The sequence below is a fragment of the Emydura macquarii genome, unplaced genomic scaffold, assembly GCF_026122565.2.
Source record: "Emydura macquarii macquarii isolate MOO-44397 ecotype Brisbane River unplaced genomic scaffold, CSIRO-AGI_Emac_v2 contig_587, whole genome shotgun sequence".
Lineage (NCBI taxonomy): Eukaryota > Metazoa > Chordata > Testudines > Chelidae > Emydura > Emydura macquarii.
In genome coordinates this window covers 2769075-2778860 of record NW_027130724.1, presented here as the reverse complement: position 1 = coordinate 2778860, position 9786 = coordinate 2769075, and the positions used below count along the sequence as shown (strand labels likewise).

The 9786-nt window shown below is 46.0% G+C and overlaps 1 long non-coding RNA gene across 1 annotated transcript; it reads left to right on the top strand.

The window, feature by feature from the left end:
• Positions 1–442: 442 nt before the first annotated feature.
• LOC137147966 (uncharacterized) lies at positions 443–1995 on the top strand. Its single transcript, XR_010918399.1, has 2 exons — positions 443–660; positions 1911–1995. It is a non-coding gene; the product is annotated as an uncharacterized lncRNA (long non-coding RNA).
• The last annotated feature ends 7791 nt before the right edge of the window (positions 1996–9786 follow it).

Below are 9786 nucleotides of genomic sequence, written 5' to 3'. Positions count from 1 at the left end.
GTACCACTGCGCTATCCTCAGCGGGGCGGGGGGGGGGTAAGGGATGGGAGCAACTACCCCATCAAGACGTGCCGTCCCTCCCCCCTAGTAGCCGCGTTCCTGAGAGCCGCCCCTGGCCGGGGCCGTTCATTGCGGGGAACTGGGGGGTCAAGTTGGGCGAGGGGGTGGAGAGACGGTTCAACAGGTACAAATGGTTCCGCCCTGAGCTAAGGACGTGCAGAACCGAACGCGCCCGCACCCTGCACTGTAACTGGCAGGGGAGGGGGGAAGGGAGGACCTGCCTAGCCCGCTGTGCAAAGGGAGCGCTCGCTGATTGGAGGGCGCGGCGGGGGGGCGTGGCCCCCGGGCCGCCGGGCACACTCCCCATTGGCGGGCGGGGAGCAGCGCGTCACAATGGGTGATTTGCATGAAGCGAGCGGGAGGGGGGCAGGTTGCGCGCGGCAGCAGCAGCAGCGGCATGGGCTGGGCCGGGAGGGCGACGAGGCAGAGAAGTTGCCGGCGGCTCGGGCTGGGGCTGGCTGTGCGCGGCGCGCGCAGGCTGCCCGTGCTCAGTGGGCGCCCGGCAGGGCAATGCCAGGCCCTGGGGCTGCACCGCTGACGGGACGGGCCGGGCTTCGCGGGGAGGCAGCGACAGGAGCCGCCAGCGCCTGCGAAGTTGAGGTGAGCGAGGGACTGGGAGCACGCCCGGGGGGGTGCGTGGTTATTTGGGGGTGCACCCCTCCCCCCCAAGGGGTAACCCGAGGCTGCAGTTCCTGGCTTCCCTCCCGCCCTGCTGCTGCTGCTGCTGCTGCTGCAGGGAGCAAAGCGCTAAAAAGTGCCTCCCCGCCGGGGGTGGGGTCCTGGCACACGCCGCCCGCTCCTCCTGCCCGCCTGGGCAGGATGGGGCTTCCCCCCAGCGTCGGCACCGTCCGACCCGAGAGCAGCGGGCAGGGCTCCCCGCCCCCCTGCTTTGCACCCCCCTCTTCCCCCCGCGAAAACTAGGGACCGTGCGGCTGCCTGGGTCGGGCTCTCCGGGCCGAGTCCGAGCGCGGGCTAAGCCACCCCCGCGAAGGGGGGGATGCGCTTTCGGCTTGGCGATGGGACCGCGAGGGGTGAGGCTCTTCCAGACCTCCCGTCAAGTGCTGAAGGGGCCAGTGATCATTGCTGCTGAAACAAGCGGCGCCTCGGTCCTCTTTCCCCCCCCTCCCGAGAGTCCTCAATTAAACAGTGCCACGCTTGGCTTTCAAAAAGCTCATCATCGAGTGAAACCTGACTTAATAATCAGCAGAAATTCATCTGAGTGGCTGGGGTTTAAAAAAGATCGAGAAAAGGAGAGGAAACCGTAGAGACTCAAGTGTTCCGTTTAGACCAGGGGGTGCTTAAAGTGGATTTTGCTGCGATAACTGCTGACAGCAGGGCTGCTTGCATCTTCCTCTGAAGCAGCTGGTGCTGGCCCCTGTTAACAGGATACTGGTCTGGATGGACCATGCACTTGATGCAGTAGGGCAATTCTTACATAATTTTTAAAATTGTCTTGGACTGTCAATTCTCTGGGGCAGAGACTATGGCTTGCTGTGTGTTTGGAGCCTGTCATACAATGGTTGTCCTGACCAGCACTGAGGTTTCGAGGTGGTGTTGCAATATAAGTTTTAAATAGCTACAGCAAAAGTAACCGATTTAAAATCAGTCTGACCCTGAGCTGTTACTGACACACGCATTCAAAACTAAATTAACAGTCAAACATATCACTAGCCATATTGCAAGTTATGACTGACCAAGCACTGCATGAAAGCTTTCTAAGGACTGACTAGATTGTATGTCTTATGCCTACACTGGGGAAGGTCCTAAGTAGAGTACTCACATCCCAATGCGTAATGGTAGCCTGTCTCTTCCTGGTTGTTTTGATTTGATTTGTTTCTTGTGTGTTTCAGGTCATTGTGATGGGGTGGGGGGTTGTTGCTGGCTTCCTGGAAATGTGATCTATCTGCATTGGGTTAATCCTCCAGAAGCAGGTGAGCCACTGACTAACGCACATTGTGCTGTTAATGACTCCACTGTGCGTGTGACAGCGGCTAACCTGCTTTTCGGACATCACTGTATGTACTCCATCACCCTGCCCCACGAAGAAGCAATGCTGGATCCTGGGGACTGCGCCTAACTTCCGTCGACATGGTAGGAGAGAGTTATTCGCATCCCAGCTGCAGCCCATGACAAGTTCACGGACCTGAGTTATTGTGAAATCTTCAGAAAAGTTTGTGTTTCTTTCCCTCAAAATGCAAGCTGAGAGGGAGCACAGTATCTTTTGTTAAAATAAGTTCCTAACTGCAATATGTCTAGTGAGTTCCCTTGATACCTGTGCCTTTCAGATCTTGTTTGGTTTTTTTGTTTTTTTTTAATTAACATCTTGGTGGAGCACTGAAAAACTTAAGGCTTCAGGGCCCTTCTGCAGCAAGGATCCAGTGAATTGTGCACATCATGATGTGATCTAGGGCTGCTGTGACAGGAAGCAGCTATAAAGTCTTCCTAGGAAGACTGCAAATGCAATAGCACATCTTTGAAAATGAGACCTCCATTCCCTCCATCCCTTCCAAAAGCTAGTGACTTGGGGTTTTGTTTAAATCATACTAGCTGGAGAAACTCTTCAAATAGCCAGTGACATCTTGGTACCCAGTCAATGACTAATTGAACTCCTGCTGCCAAGGGTGTGTTAATAGAATAAACTATGCCTGCTATTGCCCTTGTGAGTCACTTTAAAGACTCTTAATCTGTTTAAAAGTAAAGCATAAACCAGTTTTACCTTCCAGTTTTTTTTCTTACCGCCTTTGCAGTTTCTTGTAGCTGGCTGTGTCTTAAGTGAGGGATGTGATCCTTTCCAAGCCAGTTTTCTCGCCTGATTTGATCCTGTGGTGAAGTCTGAATGATTAAACGCAAGTGACGCCATTCATTTCTCTAGCAACAGCATGTGATGTCACAAATGCAGAATCAGGACTTCATTGCTTGAATCAAGCAAATGAAGTTGGGGTGAGAGGGAAGCTTCAGATATTTACTGTTGCTATTTAATGCAACCACAAAGAGAATAGAGGAAGTGACCAAGCAAATTGCTTTTTGTATGAAGTTATTTCAGTTGTGCTCCATTATGGAAACTCGGTAGCTACAGAGTTTGCTCTTAGGGTGTGGTGTGGGGCTGTTTTCCTTCTAGTTGACTTCATGACTCCAAGCCAGGATAGTAGTGATCAGATATAATTTTCTGATGGCTGTTGAGTGGCCTTTGTGAAATGGGTTTGGTGCTATCCATCTCAGTCCAACCAAAGCCTGTGATAAACTTATAATTTCATCCCATGAAAGAAACAGATGTTCTTTTAGAGGACAAAAAGGCTCCAGTTTGTATATAGCTAATAACACAAGGAAGTTTCAATTCAGGTCTTCCTCATACAGGTACAAATCAGGTAAAGCAAGAAACTGCTTTAAAAGAGAAAATTCTTACTAAGCATTTTCCCTTCACATCCTGCAGTGGGCATGTTTGTTCTGAGAGGAAGTCAACCTCTTCTGTCCTCTGATTAGGGTAACTAAATCCAGCTGGCTGGGTCAGAAACGCAGCTGTGTCCTCTTAGCCCAAATAACCTGGAAGGGAGGAGAGCAGCTTTGGCAGCTGTTGGTGGCTGCAACTATGGAATAGCTGCCTGGATATCTTATAATGTTAAAAATAGGTTCAGGGTGTTTGTGGGATCCCTGCCCCCAAATACACCTTTGAGGATCTTAAAAAAAAAAAAAAAAGAAAGAAACAACTCCTAACCTTTTCCCCAACGTTGGCTTGCTCAGTAAAGAGGCTGAGAATTGTATAGGCCACAGAGAATTAACTATCTGCTCCTTGGGCAGGACGGAAGCTGATCAATGGAAGCATGGAGCAGGGGACTCTTGTTTTGTAGATATCTGTGATGTAACAATTCTGTGGCCAAACAGAGGATGTCAGTTTCTGAGACTATCTACTCTGATTACTGTATTTCCCACCACCAGTCTGGCCTAGTTATACAAGTGTTCTTTCCATAGAGCTGCATTGGTGAGGCACAGCAGTGGGGGAACTTGAAAAACACTACTGTAGACAAGGCCTTGTGCTCTTGCACCTTTCACCATGACTGTCACTTCAAATGACCACAAAACTTTGGCTCTGGTATGGAAGCCTCCAGATAACGTGTCTGCAGCTGAAACTTACAGCTACGCAAAATGGGACACTACCTTATTTCATGTGTGTATGTATCTATAAAATATGCATTGTGCTGAAAACAAGACCCTTGGACTGGGCATGAGGAGGCTTTGTGGTTCAAAATGTGAACTCCCTAGGCTGATGCTTGCTATGAGATCACCTTTGCAGACATGTGGATTTCAAATCCCTCTTAGTGGGTAGTTGTACTTCTACCCGTGATACCAAAGTGTGAAAATACCATACTTGAGGCTCATATTTTCCCCCAAATTCATAAGATTTTGAAAACCCATGCTACTTGTGTAACATCCTATGCAGCTCTAGTAAGATAAGTAGGGAGTTTGAAGCAACAAACCTTTTTTCCCCCCTTTGTATTTCCCTGTGGAGAATTGTGTGATATTGTGGGAGAGAAAACGTGCATCTACAGCAAGGTTCTAATGACATGATCAAACTGGTCTGTAGTCACCTGAAGCTGTCAATAAATAGTACAATATAATTGTGTAACATTCATGGCTCTGGGATGATCAAAGCTTAAGCAGATTCAGCTGTGAGACATGCTAGGCTGTCTCAACCCACTGAAAATGTAAATCATTTCCTTTTAGTATCTCTGATACATAATATTAAAGCTTCAGGGTTATTTTGCCTCTCCTGTTGCTGCCTCAGCAGCAGTAGAATGTCCATTGGCTTGAGTAGGAAAGGAGTGTACTAAGTGTGTTGCAGGAGTGTGGTGACTGGAGGTGTCTCTCAGAACTAGAAGAAGCTGAAATGTTACTGTTCTCTTTGCTGTCCTCTTTCCAATAGCTATGAGAAGAACCTCTCAGCTTTGAAGCCCAAAAATCTCTTTGATGTAGGTGAGTTATAGCCACTCTGAAAGATGCTCACTTCTACTGAGAAAATACATTGCAAGTTAAATAGGGTGGGTGTGTTATTTGCATGGGGGAAAAGAGGGTTTTATATATGATTTTAAAAATTGAGCAATTGTTAAGAAACATACTGTAAACTAGTATTCACATTTACAGCAGGAATGTTCAAGGCTAAATTAAAGAAAGGGCTTAAAAGCTCTTGGTGAAAATTGGTGCAATGTGTTACCCAGTCAAAGAAGCAAGTGTCTTTTAGTAGTGGAGGATGTTGATCCTTCAGAAAGTTTAAAGATATTTTGCTTTGATTTCAAAGCCTTGCAAAGGAGGCAGAGATACTTATAATTCACCTGAAATGCAAATACCCTGTTGTGCTGGTAATGCTCATGCAAGTTGCAAATCACATGGTGTGTAGTTATTAGATGCAGTTAGATCTGAATCTAAGTGAAGGGGAAAGCTAGTATGTTAGGAATAGAAGAAAAACATAAATTGTTAAAAGGGAGTCTGTTACTTTTACATAAGTGCAAGCATGAGCTTATATAATACTTTAAAAAAAATCTGACAGGAGATTCCATTGAGAGAGAGAACCTCCCAGACTCCTCCAGTGCAGAACAAGAACCACTGAAAAAATCATAAAGCAAGATAGAATATATTTTGTCTCTGTTTATCCTGGTAGAGGATTATCTACTTTCATCATAAGGAGGAAAATTATGACTGTGCATTACCTCCATTTGCTCTGATCTTCATTCATCAAGCGATCTTCACGCTGTAGCTGAAACATACCACCCTTTTATGGTTTGTACATCCAGAGGCAATAAATGGAGCATTTGTATATCGCTTGGAGTGGCCATGGGGCCAGCAGGCACATTTTCCTCTAGTTTCTTACACCTTGAATTATACAACATGCTGACTCCTGAAAAAAACACATGCTGTAGAAGCTACTTGCAAGAATTAAGAACATAAGAATGGCCATAGTGACCAGGGACTGGGAGCTAAAGTGCAATTTCATAATTGTAGTTTGTATGAAAGTCATAGAAAATGTGCGTTTTGTTGCTATTTGTTGCTAATGGAAACCACGAAGTCTAGAATAATTGTTAATGAACTCATAAGCAATCTCAGTTAAATACTTTTAGGATAACAAGCTGAATGCCTGGTACAAGAACTAAAAATAAGCTAGGAAGATGATTTTAGAACTGTTTGGGGTGTGTGGGATTTTTTGGTATCTTGTGCTGTGTTGAAAGTTGGTGGGTGAGCATGTAAGACAAGCTACAAATTTCTGACCTTAATTTCATTGTGGGAAGAGTGGACAGATGACCAAATATGACTGGCTATGATAGTAAAAAGACAGAACCCACAGTACGTTAGCATAGTTTAGGGTGGGGAGAGGAATAATGGGTTGTAATTACTATTCCCTGAAGCCTCTTTCTGTGTTTTTTAGATCCTGTCTCTTACATCCATGTTCTCCCTTTCTAATCCCCTCTCTTCTTCCTTTATGATCTCAAATTTTAAATCTGTTTCTCCCTCTCCCCCAGCTGCCACTGGTGCATGGAGAGTTGCTTTAAAAAAAAAAAAAAACCCAAAAAACTGTCTGCATCTAGTAATAGGGGCACTTGTTTTTATTTCCAGTGTTAATGCATGGCATGCAGGTTCACTGACCTTTGAAGAAAAATCATGTGCTTGACAAGATGACTGAAATTCTGCCCATGGCTGTGATTATTTCCACCCAGGAACTTTCCATCCTGATGTAGTCTGTAGATGCCTTATGGGAGTTTCTCTCATCCACTTTAGAGAGATGATGCTGGATTAGGTGAACCATTGGCCAGTTAGGATTTACCAGTTTGTATGGTCTTATTTTAGCTGGTAAAAAGATCAAATGCTTCCACTGGGATGAGCAGAGTAAATCTAACACAGTACATCACTCATGGCCAGGTAGGCATGAAGAATAGTGCAGTCCTGGACTGATGCGCAGGGCAGGCCCTTTCTGACAGTCTGCTTGTCTGAATATGGCACTTGCTTTCTAAGGCTGTCCCTGGATGTCTGAGTTTAGTTCTAGTAAAGTGGGAGCTGAAGACATTTGTAATAAACTTGTTAGTATAGCTGGGAGTCAAAAGTTAACAGACTGAAAACATCCATTGGCATAATGGCTGCTACTATTTACATTAGTGGATGACGTCTTTTTGGCTTTTAGAGAATGATGCGACTGCTCTGCCTTTACAGTAGCTGCCTTTCAAATATGAATGTGTGGCTAAGTTGTTTTTAAATACAAGGTTCAGGCTTAGGGTGTATGGCAGTACCAGGGGGAGACCACACAGACTCAGGCCCCACGCCAGCAATGTGCTCCATCCCCAGTTGGGGAAGGGAGTGATAAGGATCAGCCAGAGGAAGGCACTGTTGTGGTCAAGCAGCAGCTATGCTGGGAATTCCCATCCGTTTTGCTCTGGCCAGGAAGATTAGTGGGAGCAACATGGGATCTTGGTGCAGTGGTTAAAATGGGCAGACAAGGAAGGGGAGCCTGGGGGTTCTGTTACTGGTGCAGAGTCCTTCCTTCAGCTGGGGGAGTGGAGATGGCAAAGCCCTGAGTTACACAGTGGGAGGAAGCAGCTGAGGGATCTGACTTCTAAATGCAGATAAGAGTATGTAGTTGTGGGCTCCAGGGAGTTACCTCCATTAATGACAGCTGAGGAAGTAGCAAAAGCAACCTAGATTATCAGATAACTAAAGCAAGCAGGAGTCCTTGCTGGACCATGCTGCACTCAACATCCGTCTCTATCTAACGCATCAAACAATGCCTTGTAACAGACCAGTCTGTGTTTGTGGCAGTGTGCTAGACCTCTTTAGTAAAACTTGCTCAGTAGGATATATTGGGCAGCAGCTTTATGTTCTGTGGGAGCTGGTGGGGGAACAACCTGTGGGCTGTACCTTGCTGACTGTCTAGAGTAAGCATGGGGCTGGGGCTGCAGTGCACACCATGCACAGGTAAAAGTTGCTTGCTATTCAAATACAGCCAGGCAGTCAGTTCCACGATAACTCTGGCATCTCCCAAAAGGTCCCCATGATGTCCTGATGAAATTGCTTTGGATGGGGCAGCTGTAGAGAGACACCCTATAGTGTGAAGGGGACAAGAGGAAAACAGTTGGTCGGCAGTCTCGTTCCCCCTTGGAGGATAATCCTCTGAACATACCAGACCTTGGTGCAGGAGTTTAATAAAGTCCATTACTTCTTTGGCTTCTGAGACTAGCTCACATACAGTATCTCCCTGTCATAACAACTGGCATGGCCTGACTCATGGGGGTGGAAGGGAGAGAGCTGTTTTCAGTAAGATCATATAGAGAGCCCACCTCCATGGTGAGTTTGCCTTAGATGAGGGCATCAAAGGGTGCAGCTGTTGTGACCTTCCTAGCCACACAAGTGGGAGGAAAACAGCAGGTGTTGCATTGGGGTGCCCATTTCCTCTTGTTAATCACCTTTTTTTCTCCTTTGTGCAGTCCAGAGAACATCAGACTAAGTTTAATAATGTTGCCACTTCTAATTCAGCTGACCATATTCACCATCCTGAGGCCATGGGTGATAAGGTTTATAGCTGAGAGTTGCACATCTATTGTGCACTACACCCCAGGAAAGCATGAGCATTGCCCCCATAGCACACCAGCAATAAGAGATTTGGGGCTCTCTGGCCTCCCTTATACAGCTAAGGTGTAACTGTGATGCCTTTATTGGTAACCTTTATTGGTAATCCCTGGGGATCATTGCTCCTATTCTCACAAACAGGATTCAAGCCAGGATTGGGCCTGCACAATTATTTAAAAAAAAAAAACACCAATTGAGAGAGGCTTTTTTTCCTGTATTTTAAATACACAGGATTTCTTTTTCCTTCACTCCTTGCTACCCTTTAGACTCCCAGTTTTTACTAATGTAATCTGCCATCCACCCTGAAATAGAGATATCTAATCACTCTTTTCCTTACAGACACATCTTGTTTTTATTTGTCCATGTAAAGAATGAATTGTTTTGCAGTTGATATTTGTTCTTTCTTTTAATGGTTGAAGGAGAATGCAAGTCTTTCCTCATTTTGAGAGGAAGAGGGGCTGCATCTGGGGCTACGTTCCCTGATGAATTCAAATGCTGCTATGGGCCACCTGCTGACACTGACGAGCCCTTTGGGAAGCCATCAGACTATAGCTAGGGGGCTGTGCTTTCCCTTCCTGTGCCAACCAGCTGCACTAGTCCCAAAGCTATCATTTACTGCTTGATTTACAACTAGTGGGAAAATGCCCATGCTACCATCAGCTTTCCAAAATGAACAAGGGAGAAGAGGGGGAGGGGTTGGATTTTGTCTAACTGAAGGACAGATAGCACTGACTTTACCTTCTCATGGTGCAAGATTTACTCCTTCCACCCCAGCCTTAAATAGCAGTGGGCATCTCCTGCTTGTCTTACTAATAACCTCTGCCTGAGAAAAGCATTCAGAGGAGGAAACTGGCAAACTCACTTCACTTGTGACTGATGGCAGATTTGAACATATGCAACCACTGATGAGATGCTAGTGTCCTAACCCATAGCTCTTGAGTTTTTTTTTAAAAATAGTCTCTCCCTCTGCTTTACAAATGCATCTGCTGTCATCAGTTCTTCACTTACTATTTACACATTACTAAAGAAGTGGTCTTTGGCCTATTAATAGACATCTTCTCTTTTGCTGAAGAGATTAACCTTAACATGAAAAATAGCAGTGGGAGTGAGAGATGGTGGCATGGA